Raw genomic sequence first — 18481 nt, forward strand, 5'->3', positions numbered from 1 at the left:
ACGAATAGCAGGATCTTGGCATTGGCACACAGAAATCTCCTGTCCAGAAAACCCAATCGGCACCAAACCAAAGAGTCAATAAAGGCAAAAGCGAAGCTTGGCAAAGTGGTCCACCTACAGAGGTCCTCTGTAGGGACCCTGGGTGTGGAGTTTGGTTGAGGCATTGAGGGGCTAGTCACCTTTGTGGGAAAAAAGACCTTCCAAAATGCAGGACATTTCTGAGAGAAATCCCAAAAACCCTGGCACTTGGACCCTCTGCACCTGATCCTAGTTCCCATCTAGGCAGTGATCTAGGGCTTATAAGCAACCACAGGTGGCAGGTCATTGCAGATGGAAAGCTACCGGGGCAACAAAGAACCTAGAGACACTGTGTGGCTCGAATCCATCAGGCAATAAACCCATTAGTGGCTTTGAGGGATGCCTCACTGCTTGAGCTTGCACAGGCAAACTACAGCAATCATTTAATGAATTCACTCAACAGGAGTACCTTAATCTTGTGTGTCTATATTATTCTTTTCTCATTTATCTTCTCGTTACACATAGTCACTTTATTTTTCATATACATGAATGAATAAAAACGTATTTATACACAAAATTATCAAATCATAGTTTCCTATAGCCACAAACAAGACAAATGTTGTGTTACATTTGTCAATCATTCACAGTGCAAACATTTCACATATCACCTAAAATGTTACACAACGAAATCATCTTTAAAAAGTCCTTTTCCTTATTCAAAAAGTATATGAAGGTACTGTGAACTTAACTACTGGATTAACTGGGAAAGTTCATCACACGCCCAGTTCTTCACTCAGGCCTAAAACAGATGTGTTATTTATGTCCCCATAATTTATACTATCGATCTAATTGTCCTTGAGTGCTGTTGGTCAATCCTTTTGACCAAACAAGCTGGGGCAGACATTGGTCCTCGTGTTATACTTGCCAAAGAGTTTCGACCTCCATGTTCTGGGCACATCTTAAATTATGAGGTCATTGTACGGGCATCTGAATTTGTCTATACACTGGACTCTACCCGAAGGTACACGCATTACTTACCATCCAACACTTATGGGCCAGTCTAACATCCATTCGTTCTTTCCGATTCGTTTGGCACTCGAGCTAAGTCCCTACAGACTGATCTCCCTTTTTAGGTCTCGCCTGACCCAGCGCATGCGCTGGTCTGGCGAGACTTATTGAAAGGGCTCCAAAAAGTGCTACCAAGCCAGCCTAGAGCTGCAGTGCATGTGCGCGGGCGCGCGCGCCGCGCTTTACCGCGATTACTATCACTTTCGCGGCCGCAGGGCCGCTTTGATGTTTGATCGTGATCGCGATCACTTTCACTTTCGCGGCCGCTTTGCATAGCCAATAGGATTCGCTTTTGGGACCTTATAAGTATTTAGTTATGCAACTGTTGCATGGCTAAACACTTATAAGGTCCCAAAGGCGAGAGCTATTGGCTATGCCAATGCTTGTTAACCTTGATGCAAACATCTTTACTAAAATAGCAACGCTGAGACTACAGATGTTAAAGGGTTACTTCACACACCCTGACCAATCAGGCTTCATTTGAGAACGCCAGACAGAGGATAATATAAAAATGGTACTGCATGTGCTGGATGTGGGGGCCTGCGGAACTAAGCCATCTGTCCTGGTGACTCTTGATGCTGAAAAAAGCATTTAACAGGGTAGATTGGGACTTTATGTCTGACGTCCTGCAGAAGATGGGGATGGGAAAGCACTTAAGCAATTGGCCGGAAGCAGGTTATCAGCCCACATTAAAATTAATGGAGTGTTGTCTCAGTGGGTGAACATCTCCAGAGGCAATAGACAAGGAGGCCTTCTCTCACCCCTTTTTTAGGTCTCGGCTAGCGTGGCTGCGCACATGCGCAGCTCGCTCGGCGAGATGTAATGATTGAGGGAATGCTGTAAAGGGCTTCAAGCCCCGCCCCTCTTTCCCATTGGCTGGCGTCACCGTTTATGCTAAACGGTGGCCAGCCATTGGGAAAGAGCACTTTGTGACGTAGACTTTTCCATTTTTCAGACGGCCCACTTGGACGGACTCGTCTGACTTCCTCCCATCGCAAAAGGTTTCTTATCTTTATGGAGCCATGTGTTTGGAACACATGGCCCCATAAAGACAAGCTCCAGCACGATCCTCTTATGCTTTCGGAGCGCTTGTTTTTTTTTAGGACTCGCCACGGTGCCGCTTATCTCCCGCAATCTGCAGTGACGTACTACGGAGTGTGGAGCCCTCCGGCGGCGCACACAACCACCGCGCCCCCGCAGCGAATGGGAAAGCGGGCAAAGGTGAAGGCGCCTCCGGGGTGGGAGCCTGAGCCGCAGCATTGCGGAGGCATCGGCGCACGCATGGTGAGTGATGCCGCTATACTACTGAGCTGCCCGGGGAATCTTAATCAGTTTTGTGGTAGCGTGTGGCTGCCCGAGAATTCCCGCAATGTCCATCTCCCCGCTGGTTCCGGAGCGGGCGGCGGCTGAGGATGACTAAGTGAAAGTGGCGGATCTTTCAAAATACAATCCCAGCCTCTGAGCAGCAGAGACGAGGCCCTCCGTCTCAGACACCCTATCTCTAAGGCCCCCCCCCCCCTTCTGCGCCCTGCGAAGGAGACCCGTGTGCCCCTGGTGAACCCGGAAAGGGTGCCTGACACCCCACTTCACTCCAACGGAGAGCTGCCACCGAGGTGAGCTGGAGAGTGGGGGAGGGGGTGGAGGTGCGAGCTTGGTCTCCCCAGTGCCTAGTAGAGGACCCCCATTCCTGCCTTTTCCGGAGAGGTTGTGGTGAGGGGCGCAGATGACAGGCTGGCCCCGGGCAGCGCCTCTTCCCACAGTGTAAACATGTTACAGCACTGTGCCTGCTCCCAGCACAGCCGCAGAAGCACTCCGATCTGTTTGCAAGCCGCACTCCTGCTTCACGCACAGTTTTTGTTTTGGCCGAATTAATAGTTTGGGGACATTTTGGATCGAGACTTAGCAAATTGCTAGCGCCATGAACTATTAAATTATCATGCATACTGAGGCCAGGTGTGGCGCAGCGGTATGACTATGTGCTGAGCCTCTGATATAAAATAGCAGGACTCCAGAAATGTATAAAATCTCATTCTTTCCAAGTAATCGTACCCAGTGGACTTGTTGTCTGCACCCACTCCTTTCTTTGTGTGACCCTCCTCGTCCTCGTATGTACGGTATGTATGACCCTTTGATCTCGCATGCAGCAAACGTGTAGGGCCGTTACCCATCAAGGTGCCTATGTCAGCGAGTGGGTAGGTAAGTCATTTACTGCCACTTATTCTCACCATATACACAACCTGAGCATGCTAGCTTTTTTTCTGTTTCCTACTCCCAGGTTCCATCCGTCTTCCCATGCCTCCACTCACTCCTAATTAAAGATGTGCTCTTTTTATTCATCAATCAGTGTGGTTAATTCTTGAGATGGCTTGGATGTATTTCCGGGTTAGAACATTAGTGAGGTGTAAAGAACCTTTGGAGATTTGACATTACAGTTAGATTTTTGCTGTCGACCGCTACACAGAGGGCCTTTTCAAGTTCTTATGCACGGATACATTCACCATCTGTGTAGCTGCGGGACTAGAGTGCCAAGAAAACCGGGTGTGTCAGTGGGTTTATGAGACTTTATCTTGCTTCTTAGGCCACACCTTAAAACGTATTTTTTACACCGCAGTACTTGTACACCAAAATCTTTTTTTTCAAGAGTATAGTGACGGTGGGTGTGGTGCGATTCAGTGCAGGTGAGGTTGCAGGACTGTCGTTAGTGAAATGTTTATCCACTGTGCCTTGATTTGCATAGTGAAGGGCTAGCAGGGGTCACCCGCTATCGGTAAAATGTATCCTATGCGAGTTTATAGGGGGATAAGCGGGTGATTCCAATTTTATTTATTCTATTTTTGTAGGAGAAAAAATGCTTCAGCAGTGTCCGTCTTCGAGTTGATGTGTAGAAGCCAGGGTGAATATCAACCAGCCCCCCTGAGTAGAAGACAGTGGAGGATAGGAATCCCTTTATTTGCAGCCATCAGCTCTAAAAGGCCCACCACTCTTGAACCATACACTGTGTTTTTTTTGTTATCCTGCGTGCGGCAGCTGGGGGCTGTTAAAGCTCAGATGTCTGGTGACCAAGATTAGGGACATGTGGGTATTGACGTGTTGCCAGCAAGGGGCTAGGGATGGGCAGGCGGCACAGGGTGGGAGGTGTGGAGGATTCTGGGAACTCTTTGGCCTTGTGTGGCACAGAGACCTTTTGTTTCAAGGAGACATCTGATTTCGTGTTGTGTTTCGAAATTAGACACGCCATTTGCAAAGATCTTCCACATGTTCCTGCGCCTAGAGAGGGATAGCGCTTGGATATTGGGCCTCTTAGCAAGCACTACCTACAATTGATCGACAGGATTGTCAATTATACGCGTACGGAACGGTCAATGCCCTCTCCGCGTCCTCTCCTAGACCGTCTGTCATTTAAAACCACATCAGACACCATGCTGAAGTCTAAAGAGAATCTGTAGCGCCTAGAGGACATTCAGTTGTACGGAATAATTCGTAATAATGGCAGATGTGCCAATCAACTAGTGCCGTGGGTTTACGCACCAAGTTCAAACTTATGTGAACTTCAGTTTACGGTCCCACCCTGATGAGATGCTCAGTGGGTTAATGCGCTTGCGGTAGAGATGTTGGTCTAAAACCTCCAGGTTGTAGGTTTTAACCCATGCAATGCAGTCTCCGCATTTGACAAGTCGGAAGCAGATAAAATGTATAACATTCAGCAAGTCATAGCATCGCTTGCTGTACAGTGATCTGAAGTGGCAAGAATGTGGTGACAGCAAGCATTATGAAAACAAGAAGGTACAAATACGGTTTAAGACCTTTTTTAAACGTTACATTGATATTAATTTTTGCAGGATTTACGTTCACTTACACTTCTGCCCATGTTTCTTTTGCTTGCTTACATATACACTTTTGACTGTCTGTGCATTTTCTTCCTCTTTTTCAGCTCTACTTCGTTTTTATGGCTATTTTGCCATTTTATGTTTTTTTCTTTCTATTCTTTTAGTTTTTTCCTCTTAACCTTCGGGCCTCTATCATTTCTGTTTTTTTAAAATTCGGCAAACAGACAGCTCTTAGCTGTTTGTAGGGGTAAAGGATCTTGTGGACATACCTATAACTTATAGTGAACTTAGTGTTTATTGGCTTTATTGCTACTCTCATTTGCTTGCTTCTTCTATGACTTTCCTTTCTCTTTAGGTCTAGTCTCCTACACAGCACTAGACACTGTGCCTTACCAACAACCTAAAGGGGCTTGGAGCCAGCCCCCTGATTACCACTGGTCAGCGTTCCTTGATTAAGTTAAAACGATTTGCTTTGCTAATGGTATTGTATAGCAAAGAAAATGGTTTTAACTTAATGAAAGGCGAGACCTATTGCATTTTTAATGCTAGTTTGCATTCACTTTGCAACCCGTTGCCCAGCAAATAAAGGCAACCCCCCTATTTAAAGGGATTAAATTTGGTACCCAGGATATAAAACTCACTACGTTCACGGACAACATATTGGTACCAATGACAGACCCACTACAGTCCCTGCCCCACCTTATGGCTGAATTTGAGGGCTATAAAAAGGCATCTGGCTTTAAAATTAATGTCACCAAGTTGGAGATTCTACCCCTAGAGCCATCGTGTGCCAGCTGGAACCGATAATCCCACAACGATGGGCGCAGACCCATATTGAATACCTGGGACTAGCCCTAGCTCCCTCCCGGACCAAAACCAAAGTCATTAACCTCCAACAGCTGGAAACAGAAAACAGTATCCCTTTTAGGCCGAATAGTAGAATATAATATGACCATTCTTCCCCAAATCGTATTTATCTGTTAAAAATTGGTATTTAAAATACCAAAAGACTACATTACAGACCTCCAGTGGCTTTGCTACTCACATACTTTGCAAGGCAGAGAGAATAGCCAGTCGCCAGTATTCCCTCAAGCCCCGTAGTGGAGGGCTGGGGATCCCTGACTTGACCTACTCCGTCGGATTGGTAACGCGGGCACTCAGGCAATGCCCGAGGGACCGGTACCCAAATTCCAGTTGTGGGCTGTTTTTTTGAGCGGTTTCTGCGTGGTTTGATGCCGCCAGCGGCCCAGTGGCTGCCTGAGTGGCCTCTCTGGAAGTAGATCAACGAGGTGGAGTGGTCACTCTCTTTCTCTCGCTGGGCCGGCCCATTAATATATGCATATTGAGTGGGGGCAGGGGGCCTGAGCAAAAGTGGCATCACTTGTTTTCAGGTGTGTTTCACCAGTGTAAACTAATCTGTGCATTTTATTAGCCACCTTCCCTTTTTTTTTTTAAATAAAATTTCGCAGAAGTAGTGTTTTGCGGAAAGGCAATAAGCAAATGCGGGCCACTTTTTTTTTAGCATGCCCGGGAGATTTTTAATCCCCATCCAAGCCTGGAAAGGGTGGTTATGATAGATCATACCATGGCAATGGACCCTCCCTGGGAGATACCAAGGCTGCTTAAAGTGCAGAGAACTAACACTTTATATAAGTCCCCAGTGACGAAGGCTACCCTTTAGCGACGTGAAAGGGGCTTATGACTTTCCCCTTGCCTTTCACACCACTATGGGGGACACAGACTTCACACCTGGGCTTCACTGAGTTACATATGTCTATTGGCTACAAGAGGGATGCAAGATGCTAAGGGATGTATATTTGAGGAGTGCACCATTGAATCATTTGAGTAATTAATTATGGAATATGCTCTCCCGGAAAGAGTGCTTTTGCTACTTACAATTGCGCGATTGGGTTCTCCATCTGGAGATCAATTGAGGGGCAACTAGATTTCTAATGCCCTTTGAAAAATACATTCTGACATGCACTGGATGTAGAAATGCTACCTTCAAAATATACAACAGTCTCAACTTTGAGCATAAAGATGAAAAATTGGCTTTTCAGAATGCCTATGAGAGGGAGCTGCAACTCAGTCTCGACACAGACCAGTGGGGTGGTATCTTACTCTGTGCAAACAATGTTGCCTCACACACAAGGGAGAGAGAATTATTTTTTTTAAAGACTTTATAGGTCTAACTACACTCCAGGACATCTGGCCCAGATGGTGAGAGAAGACAGCTCACATTGCTGGCGGGGTGTGGGAACAATGGTTCCAAGGTACAATCATTTTGGAACTCTGTCTTGACGACATTATAACAAATGACAAGGGAAGACCTGGCCAGATGCCAGGAGGTGATACTACTAGGTAGTCCAGCAAAGGATATCTACCCCTTGTTGGGGTGGGAGGAAAGGGATGCCTCATCTCCCACCTTCTGTTGGCCACCAAACAAACAATTCTCTCACTTCGGGGTCAACACCTGGTCCCTTTGGAACTCAAGTGGATTGAGAGGCTGTGGTGGCTCTTAGGGTCGGAAAAGGTTTCCAAAAGGGCCAAAGTGGAGGTAAACAACTTCACAAAACAATGGGGCCAATGCCTAGATTTCTTCAACAAGGACTACAAAGAGTAATCATGTTCAAAGAGACTTGGTGTGCAGATCTGGGACTTTTTCTAAGGCTTTTAGGGATTATAAATAGCATACTACATACTCCAGATTACAATACACTTCAACCGTCCCAGACTGATTTTCAACACTACAGCCATTCTCGCTTAAATTACCACAGACATCGATGTAACACAGCTATTACTTTGTGGCAGGTAATCCAAAACCGAGGTCAATTCCAAGTAATTATTTATGTCCACAGTTCCTCTTATAATAATAATAATAATAATATTATTAATAGTATTAATAGTCTTGCCACTCCAAGACTAAATCGACATATAATCCCCACAAGCCTTGAAAAAGCCCCAGGCCTGAAAGCCCTCATGGGGCGAAACATGTTGGCTGAACCCATAATCAACCCACCATGGAGGATTTTTAATACAATGTGAACAAGCCATCATAACTAAATCACATTTTAAGAACAGAAGTCATCTAATTTTGTGTTTGTCCGCATTCTTGGTTTTGGGTGAATCAACATATATTGACATAATTATCAAAAAACTTGGATGAATACATAACTTTGGTAATTGGCCTTAGTAGGGTTCTAGGTGTCTGGTGTATTAAAGATGCTCCCATTCATAAAGTAGCCGGTTATTTATTCTGACATCACTGCATAGGAAGGCACTGAAGTAAGAGTCACCCATTTGGCGCCAAAAGTTGCTTGGCTCAGACAACAGGTGCTCCATTTGTTAACATCAATATAAATATTTGTTAATCAAGTTCATTTACATGAGAGAAAGAATGGCTAATTATTTTCTATAATTCCATAGGAATCAATCAATCAATCATTTGTAAAGCACGCTACTCACCCGTGAGGGTCTCAAGGTGCTGAGGGAAGGGGGGAGCAGCTACAGGTCGAACAGCCAGGTCTTGAGACGTCTCCTGAAGGTCAGCAGGTCCTGGGTCTGACGCAGGTGGATGGGGAGGGTGTTCCATGTTTTGGCGGCGAGGTGGGAGAATGATCTTCCGTCGGTGGTCGTTCGGCGGATGCGTGGGACGGTGGCGAGTGAGAGGTCGGCGGAGCAGGGCTGGCGGTTCGGGGTGTAGAAGGTCAGTCGTTCGTTGAGGTATGCTGGTCTGGTGTTGTGGAGCGCTTTGTGAGCATGGGTGAGGAGCTTAAAGGTGGTCCTCTTGTTGATCAGGAGCCAGTGCAGGTCTCTCAGGTGGGTGGTGATGTGGCAGTGGCGAGGGAGTCCAAGGATGAGGCTTGTGGAGGCGTTTTGTATGCGTTGGAGTCTCTTCTGGAGTGTGGTTGTGGTTCCTGCGTAGAAGGCGTTGCCGTAGTCCAGCCAGCTGCTGACGAGTGCTTGGGTGACAGTTCTGGTTTCGGTGGGAATCCATCTGTAGATCTTGCGGAGCATGCGTGGGGTGTTGAAGCAGGAGGAGGAGACCGTGTTGACTTGCTGGGTCATAGAGAGCATTGAGTCCAGGATGACTCCCAAGTTGCAGGGATGTGGAATTCCTATAGCCCGACGCCCAGGACATATTGTTTGGGGTCAAGGGCAACAAGTTTTCATGTGTATTTTGTCCTTGATGTATTTTGTCCTTGGGACAAGTAATTCCAACCCCCTGCAGCACAAACCCTTTGGTTGCCAATTTGCAGTACCACATTATAGATCAGGGAAGAGCATTGTCTGCAGTTAAGGTATTATTTTTGGCCATATGTTAATGCCGTCCAAACTTGTATTTATGGTTCATTAATTGAAAGCCTTTATTATTAGGGTGGGCACTCTAAGTAAATGTTGTAAGCTCCGACTGCACTGACAGTGATTCCAGTATACAAACGTGTACACACGTTTTCAAAGTTTAGCAATATAAGGCTATGTATAATGCTCCCAGAATGCTCTCTGATTTGATGCAAATATTTGCAGAAGCTTGAAGCAAGATTGATGATGACTTGCTTTCAAAATAAAATGTTCCTAAAAAACATGAAAGCGGGGAAAAAACATTTAGCTAAACTACTGTAAAATTTTAGGTACCATTTCTATGCAGCATCATTTAGTAACGTGTTGATGCATGGTAGTATTTCCCAAAAATATTCATAATGGTCAATCAGTGTAACCAATTTCAATAGGAATATGGGAAACAAACATACAAGCATTGGCAAAGCCAGTAGTCTGAAATTGGTGATCAGCTTTTTAGTTTTGTCAATGTGTGACTTGATTTGGCATGGTTTTTGTAAAACCTTATTGGTGTTGGAGGTGCTGGGTCCTCACCATTATAACAAACATTGGCAAAAGCAAAAATTGTTTTTGGTCCAAAAAAGCACACACTGCCACAGTAGTTACTGGTACTGAACAAAACAACTTTGTGTGCAGATATGCTCCTTGTGAAAGAGCAGAATGCTGTCTCTCATAGTGAAGCCAGTCGATACAGAGAGACAGAATTTCAATAAACACAAAAGGTTATGGTCAACGCCAGACCAAATTAGGGGCACAAATATTAAAGAAAGTCTTAAAAGGGCACCCATGGTATATGTCCTTGCATTAAGTGCAGCTGCACGGCTTTCGTGAATTCCCAAAAGTAGGAAAAGAAATAGTACTCCTAGATAATATTTATGAACTACATTTTAGCATGAGCAAATCTGAATGTGTAGATTTGCTAATGCGAAAATCTGGAGTGTTTGCAAGATCACTTTCCCTTCAACCACTTTTTTCCCCCCAACTCTGGAAGAAGGTTTACATCTGCCATTGTCAGGAGTACATTTCCAACATTTCTCTGTATGGGAAAAGATTAAAGAAGAGTTGTTGAAAACCCTTAAAACATGCACGTTGGTAGGTTTGCACAGACTCAAAAGGGCATTCGAACCCTGGTACTATTGCTTACCACTACCTTCAGCCCCAGTATGCAGATCTGCGGAAATATGGCAACATTAGGGTATTGCAAGTATTCAAATACTACTATGGTATGAGCCCTGGCATATTCATAGAGGCTATATCAGAGCTCTTTTTTATAATGAGATTTCTGCCATAATTTGTCGATGCACTACATGGCACCAAAGGGGCAAGTGGATTTTGTTACAGGACAAGTATATTTATGAAGCAACCTGCCCCATGGACAGGTAGATATTTTATATTTTATTAAATTCCACACCCCTGCAGGTTGCGTGCAAAGTTGGTAGGTGTCGGGGCGGCACCCAAAGTAGCCGGCCACCAGGAGTCGTCACATGTGGTGGGGGTGGAGCCGAGGATGAGGACCTCCGTCTTATCAGAGTTCAGTTACAGCCAGCTCGTCTTCATCCACTCTGCGGTGGCCTTCATTCCCTCGTGGAGGTTGGATTTGGCGGTGGCAGGGTCCTTGGTGAGGGAGAGGATCAGCTGGGTGTCGTCAGCGTATGAGACAATGTTGAGGTGGTGTGCTCAGACGATGTTATCGAGCGGTGCCATGTAGAGGTTAAAAAGGGTCGGGCTGAGGGATGAACCTTGGGGTACGCCGCAGGTGATTGTGGTGGCTGCAGACCTGAAGGGAGGGTTGGGGGGGTGGGGGGGGGGAGGCTAACTCTCTGCATTCTGCCCGTGAGGAAGGAGGTGGTCCAGTCCAGGGCTTTGTCTCAGATCCCCGCGTCATGGAGGCGTGTGCGCATGGTGTTATGGCAGACGGTGTCGAAGGCGGCCGAGAGGTCCAGGAGGATGAGGGCCACAGTTTTGCCGTTGTCCAGTTTGGTTCTGATGTCGTCAGTGGCAGCGATGAGGGCGGTTTCGGTGCTGCGATTGCTGCGGAAGCCGGATTGGGAGGAGTCCAGGACATTGTTCTCCTCCAGGAAGTGGGTCAGTTGTCTGTTGGCGGTCTTCTCAATGACCTTCGCCGGGAATGGAAGCAGGGAGATGGGTCGGAGGTTCTTGAGGTCCTTTGGGTCCGCCTTGGGTTTTTTGAGAAGGAAGTTAATCTCGGTGTGTTTCCAGCTTTCTGGGAAGGTGGCGGTCTTGAAGGAGTTGTTGATGATCTTCCTGAGTTGGGGTGCGATAATGGAGCTTGCTTTGTTGAAAATGTGGTGGGGGCAGGGGTCGGAGGGTGAGCCGGAGTGGATGGTGTTCATGATTTTGATGGTGTCTTCATTGTTGACGTTGTGCCAGGGGAGTAGAGGGTCAATGAGCTTGGTGGGGGCAGAGTCGGGGGTGATGGCGTCTGTCGTCGGTGTCTGGGTGTCGAAGCTGTTGTGGATGTCTGCGATCTTGCGGAGGAAGACGGTAGCCAGGGAGTCGCAGAGTTTTTGTGATGGCGGTATGTCGTTGGAGCAGGAGCTGGGGGTGGTGAGTTCTTTCAGCTGTTGAAGAGCTCTTTGCTATTGTGTGCGTTGTTGTCAATGCGTTCTTTGAAGGAGGTTCTTTTGGTGGATCAGATGAGTTGGTGGTGTTTGCGTCTGGCGTTTATGAGGGCTGCGTGGTTGTCTGGTGCCTGGTCATTACGCCAATGTTTCTCGAGTCTTCTGCAGGTGTGCTTGGAGTTTTGGAGGTCGGCGTTGAACCAGGTGGCTCTCGAGTTGGTGCGCCTGTTGGAGGGTTTCCTTATCGGGGCGAGGGTGTTGGCACAGTTGTCGATCCTTTGTCTGAAGTTGTTGGCTGCTGCGTTGGTATCGGAGGGCTCGGGTGGAGGGTCTCGGGCGAGTGTGGTGGTGAGCTGGTCTTCGGTGACTTTTTTCCAGCTGTGGTGTGGGATACGTTGCGGTTGGTTGTGTGCGCTGTGTTTATCGAAGGAGAAGTGGATGCAGTGGTGGTGGGTCCAGTGGAGTTCGGTGGTGTGGCTAAAGGTAACGTGGTCGCTGGCGAAGAAGATGGGGTCGAGCCTGTGACCGGCGGAGTGGGTGGGATTTGTGACGAGTTGTTTGAGTCCGAGGTAGGCGATCAGCGTTGTGGAGTTGCTTTCGTTGGCGTTCAAGGTGGAAGTTCAGGTCTTCGAGGAGGATGTAGTCTGTGGAGGCGAGGGCGTGCATGCTGATGAGGTCGGCGATGGATTCGCTGAACTGTGGTCTGGGTCCCGGAGGTCTGTTGACGAGTGTGCCTCTGAGGGTGGTGGTGTGATCGATGTGGATCTGGAAGTGTAGGTGTTCGGCCGTGCTGAGGGAGTCTTCGGTGTTGGTCGAAATGCTGATGGTGTTCCTGTGGACGATGGCGATTCCTCCTCCTGGTTTGTTGTTGTTTCGATCCTTGCGGGTGATCTTGTAGCTGTCCGGGATGGCTATGGCTATGTCTGGTGCCGAGGAGGTGTTCATCCAGGTCTCTGTCAGGAAGGTGACATCCGGAGCGGAAGAGTCGAGCAGGTCCCAGAGTTCGACGGCGTGCTTGTGGACTGAGCGGGTTTTGAGTACTACACAGCTGAGGTGGTTGTGGCCAGCAACATTGGGGTGGGCAGGACGTGCAGGTGTGCACTGGCTGGTGCAGCCGCAGTTTCGGCAGGTGAAGGGTCCGTGGGTGAGTTTCGGGGTGGCCTGGAAGCAGGTGGAGGATCGGCCGGTGTTGCGCGCGTGGAGGGTCGTGGCATCATAGCGCGTCGGGTGTTGTAGCGCTCTCGGGGGCCAGGGGGTCTTATGCTGGATGCAGTCCAGGCGCGGACAGGGGCAGATGGGCTTGCCTTATGTGCGCCAGCAGCGCGTCCACAGCGCTCGCCATAAGAAGGGGAGGGGACGGGAGCAGGGGGCAGGAGCGGACTTGATCGGTGGGCGGGGCCGCGGGGCAGCAGCGGTGGGAAAAACAACACGCAGGCACTCACGGCAGGACGAGTACAGAAATGAACAGGGGGCAGCTAAAATACAGTCACACCAATAACAGCTAAATTACATTCACACCAATAACAGGGGGCAAAAATAGTCACTCAGTCAGATGTGCAGTGCGGGGATACGGGAGGCGCGGGCTGTGGAATAAGAAACGGAGGGACTGCGGGCGGAGTGCAGGCCCGAACCCTGCTCAGAGGAGGCTCAGAGGCTGGAGCGACGAGGTGTAGAGGCGGTGCTGCTGTGGAGAGTGCTGGCCTGGACCGGAGTCTAGGTCTCACACGCCCCCCCACCCCCCGCAGCGGTCGCCATAAGAAGGGGAGGGGGCGGGAGCAGAGGTAGGGGGCGGGAGCAGGCTTGATCGGTGGGCAGGGCCGCGGTGCAGCAGCAGCAGGTAAAACACGCAACAAGCAACACGCAGGCACTCACGGAAGGGTGGGTACAGAAATGAACAGGGGGCAGCTAAAATACAATCACACCAATAACAGCTAAATTACAGTCACACCAATAACAGGGGGCAAAAACAGTCACTCAGTCAGATGTGCAGTTCGGGGATACGGGAGGCACTGTGGGGGCGGCGGCGGGAAAAGAAACGGTGGGACTGCGGGCGGAGTGTAGGCCCGAACCCTGCGCAGAGGAGGCTCAGAGGCTGGAGCAACGAGGTGTAGAGGCGGCGCTGCTGGGGAGAGTGCTGGCCTTGGCTGGAGGGAGGCAGAGTTGGCACATGTTTTAGTGGAAATTTGCTTCGCTCAGGCTAAATCTAGATGGACCGTTTAGGGAGATGTGGCATGTTCAAAATTTCATAAATACTTGTGATCCAATGTGATTTTCCTATAGGACAAGCATGATTAGTTATTCAGACATAGTTGCATAGGAATGCCTTGAACTGAGTGACACCTTTTGGGGTCAACGATTCCGACAAATTTTGCTCAGCTCAAATAATTTACATACAGGTTGTGTTGAGAAGTGCTGCATTTATTAAGATATTAAGAGTAGCACAGTTAGCCCATGCTTTGGTGGAAAAGTTGCTTCACTCATGATAAATCCTGGTGAGCCTTATACACCAACTGCTCATAGTATGAAAATGCAAAATCTGATGCAACGCAGCAGTATGGAATATTTCATATTTAGTTAATGGGATGTGATTCGTATAAATGCTGACTGAGAGTAACATGCCCAGCCAATAAGATGCTAACATCAGCCTGTGAATAAGATGCTGTCTGAATAAGATGCCAATGTCAACATCATCTTTGCCACGCTGTCACTGCGTTGCCTTCTAGCAATCTATGCTACAACTGGACCCATGATGGTATGCTGTCCCTGATGGACCTTACAAATTTACTGAGGAGCCTTCTCGTAGTCCAGAAGCTGCTGTAAAGAGGCATATGTTGTCCATGTCCTGTGCCAACAACACATGGTAGGCATCCAATGCCTCACGATTGCCCTAAGGCTGCTGCACGGCTTTTAAGTGTGCCGGGTCCTGCCGGTGCTCAGGACCGGCAGTACTAAAGAGCAGGTGCTGAGATGGGTCCCTATTGGGCTCTCCATTTCTGCTCTCACCCTCAGGGTGGGGAAAAATCGTACCTCTGCAGCAGGACCACCCATCACTGCCTGGGAGGTAACTTCAAAGAGACTCGTTATAGTTCTTTCAGCCTCATCATTTCAGAACGGAACCATTTTCAATATTCTATACAACGAAGCCGTGGTTGTTACATATTTAACTTATGCAACTAACAACCACTGACAAAGCCAATAGCCCTGGCTTGTTGTATGTATAATGTTACTTGTTGTATTATATATCTGGATACAATGACAGAAGCAACAAAGTACCAGTGGGGCGGCACACTATGCTAAGAACAGATTTTTAGTTTACGTGTTTTTAATGACATCAGCTACGCTCCTGTTTCCTTTACTATATCGCCCTGTGCTCCACGGCATGGTCTCTGGCGCCTCCTGGAAGCCCACAGCCTGCACCCATCCCCAACCCACTCTCAGCCTCCCCCACTCACCTGCACCTTCTTCTAGCGGCTCAGACAGCTATGACACTGCAGATCTCGCTTTCTTCTAGCAGGTGAACTTTCCCCCGCCAGTAGTAGGATCTAGACAACGCTGGGATCAGTGGGTCTAGGTTCCCCCTTCACCACAGTCAGCTGCGTCTCTCATACGGTGCAGACAGACACACAGAGCATAAAGCGCCCGGCACACGTGCGGCTGGCTGATCACTTCCGGGGCAGTCTTGTCCAGTGCCTCAGCAGAGGCACTTTCTTCTGGACAGGCGGGGCTGCTTTTCCGGGGAGGGACGTTTTTTCTAACCAGTCGCGTGATTTATAGGGAAGTACTGGTATTAGGAACCTCCCAACAATGTTCCTCAGCCTGTCAGCCGCTATATCACTGGCTTTCCGGTTACTTGCATCAGTGCTCACTTATTTTAAGTTGGATAAAGTCGAGAACAGAAGACAGGCAGTCTTGATTGTTTAACATCTTCGGTCGGGAGGAGGAAGGAGGTGAGACTGACATTCGGAAAGCTTCTGATTGATTTTCGAGACTTCACTTGCAGAAGAGTGCGAGCAGGGCAATGGAGCCCCCAGACAAGGGGCAGGGTGGGAGATTACGGGTCAGGGGTGTGTGCTGTCAGACGAGGCTGCTGGAGGGGGTGCGTGAGTGAGTTTGCTGGGCTGGGGCAGAGGAGGGGGTCTGCAGCTTAATGGGGGGTGGAGGGAGTTGGCAGACTGGGGACAGCAGCGGCAAATGATGGAGTTAGAGATGAAAGTCTGCAGGCTTGGGTAATCTACAGGGTGGTGTGTTAGAGGATGAAGCCTACAGGCTGAGCGGGAGAGGGTGGAGTATAGAGGGGTAGTGCAGAGAGACTGCAAGCGTAGACGAGGCAGTGTGCAGTGCAGGCTGGAGGGCTAGAAAAGAAAGTCTGCAGGTGGAAGTAGTAGACCGAGTGTGCAGATGAGGCTTGGTTAGAGTATGGAGACTATAGTCATGGGGGCCGAGGATGCAGACTGCAGGCCAGGGGTGGTGTAGGGTGGAGGAGGAATCGTGGAGCTTGAAGGGCAGCAGAGGGAGCTGCAGAGAGGCAAATGCGTGCTCATGATTAGAGGAAGGTGTGGACAAGCTTGGGGTGAGCAGAAGGTGGAGTTTGCACGTTGTAGATGAAGGCGAGGGATGTGCATGTTTATTTATGTACTACATTATTTTTATTTGTTGTTCTGTTAAGTGTGAACTTGACCCAATCGGGTTCAGAGCGCGGTACAGACGAAAGGTGTAAGAGGGCATCAAGTAGAAAGTCATCAGGTAGGAAGTCCACCATGAAATGACCGGTAGTGTATTAGTGTATTACAGTACAACGATGGTCATGATTTACAATGACAGGATTGCAATATGGTTGAAGGGTGCAATAATAATGGGGATAGATAACAACGTGCAATAGTTAATGTACATCACGTTACTCGCACAAAGAGGAACATAAAAGAACAATACAAGCACTGAGTTAAGAGAGCATAAAAAAGCCAAATTAAAAGTATTGGATTAGTGACTGGTCCAGGGAATGTGTGAATCTCGGGAGATTTGGAATTTTTGAGCAAAGGTAGCAGAGTTGAAGTAGTGCCATGAACAGAGCAGATTTCTTACAGGACAACAATGGTAATACGTTGCAATGGTACAAATTGGTGTGAAATACAACGTTTTCACCAACGTAGTGGAGTATAGTTTTAGCACCCTCCATAAATATATAAGTAGCAAACTTGCAGTTAACATTGGTTTGATTTAATATTGTATATAGTACAGAAATAGCTAAAAGATGCCCTGGCACTAAACCCAACTGAATCTTACAGAGAGGCTAAAGACTAGAGGAGAGGTGGCCACTGGCTTGTGAGGAGCAGCGTCTTCAGGAGTTTTCTTAATGTCATTAACTGACCTGAAGATCTCAGACTAGTAGGGGGCAATATTCTAATGTTGGGTGGCTAAAACTGAGAACGCTTGCCCTCCCAGCTGAACGCAACAATACAAGAACAGGCTGCTGTTTCTGGATCTCAGCTGCCAAGGAGAAGAATAATGAATACAGTTGTGCCGTAAATAGACGGGCCTTACAAATCTGGTTAGCTTTTAATTTAGTACACATGGTCTTTAAAAGGATGATTTTGGAGATGGGCAACCAGTATAGCATTTTCGTATGATAACTTTATTTCGGTCAGAAGACCATAAAAGTGCAAATAGAATACATACATAGCACATCAAATAAAATAATAAATATAGGTTTTTCACTTATTAAAAAAAAAGAATTAAACGGTGAGTTATCAGACGTATTTCGGTAGTTTAGATTGGTTTAAAACTTATCCTACGGCGCCACATACCATAAAGGAAACGAGAGACAGCAAATACAATAGGGGGCGAGGTATCATATTTAAGAACTCTACATGCCTGCACACAATGTCTAAAACCCAGGTTTCTGCATATTGGGATATCTATATGCTGGACAGAAAAATAAAACATGAATGACATCTTCTCTAATGTAATTACATGCCGGGCAAGTTTCATTTTCAGTTTTTGCCCATTTCGTAGTAAATGACCTAATAGGTAGGGAGCCATACCTTAATTGAGCATATAGTTTCCTCGCAAGAGGGGGTTCGACTACATCAAAGAATTCCTCCCACCCCATTTCAGATTTGACTGAGAGGAACTCAATAGAGAGCCTACCATAGGATGTTGACCATTGTAGTGCACTTAGATTTTGCTGCCTCACCAGATTTAACAACTGGGCCCTAGATATTCTCGGGCAACTCAACTCAGGGGTCCCCCATAACTGAGGCAAGCCTATTTTGAAAGAAAGAGCCTTAATATGGGAAAGCCATGGAATATTTTAGTTTTTTATCTGTTCCCAGACCTCCCGAAATTCAGCTCTATAGGATACCAGCTCAGGTACTGACCAGAGCCTCCTCCAATAGAGCAAGGGTCGCACAGCTGCCAATTTCTCAATAGACTCCAGACCCAAGTCCATTTGCAAGGGGATGAGGGGTGTACTTTTCGGTAGGCCCGCCAAATTCCTCATAAAGGCCTGTTCCACCCTCAGAAGGCTAAATACGTTCTTATGGCCCCAAAGTTCGGCGCCATAGATGGATGCGGTCCGAGCTTGGAGGCCATAGATCTTAAGGGCGGGCGCAACCGGTTTGGGGATCGATGCTCTCTGAAGTTTACCAATAC

At 47.7% G+C, this 18481-nt stretch overlaps 2 protein-coding genes across 3 annotated transcripts in view; one reads left to right on the forward strand and one right to left on the reverse strand.

Moving 5' to 3' along the window:
- Positions 1-15540, reverse strand: part of CRPPA (CDP-L-ribitol pyrophosphorylase A) — an 84003-nt gene extending 68463 nt beyond the window's left edge. Inside the window, exon 1 of one of the 2 annotated variants that reach the window (XM_085649071.1) lies at positions 15286-15540. The gene's annotated coding sequence lies outside the window, so the exon portion shown is untranslated. The remainder of the gene's footprint in view (positions 1-15285) is intronic. The other variant, XM_085649070.1, reaches the window with a different exon arrangement.
- A 61-nt stretch (positions 15541-15601) lies between these two features.
- WDR81 (WD repeat domain 81) overlaps positions 15602-18481 on the forward strand; it is a 142085-nt gene continuing 139205 nt past the window's right edge. Inside the window, exon 1 of the mRNA XM_085649069.1 lies at positions 15602-15780. The gene's annotated coding sequence lies outside the window, so the exon portion shown is untranslated. The remainder of the gene's footprint in view (positions 15781-18481) is intronic.

Source organism: Triturus cristatus, chromosome 3_2 (assembly GCF_964204655.1).
Source record: "Triturus cristatus chromosome 3_2, aTriCri1.1, whole genome shotgun sequence".
NCBI classification, from domain to species: Eukaryota; Metazoa; Chordata; class Amphibia; order Caudata; family Salamandridae; genus Triturus; species Triturus cristatus.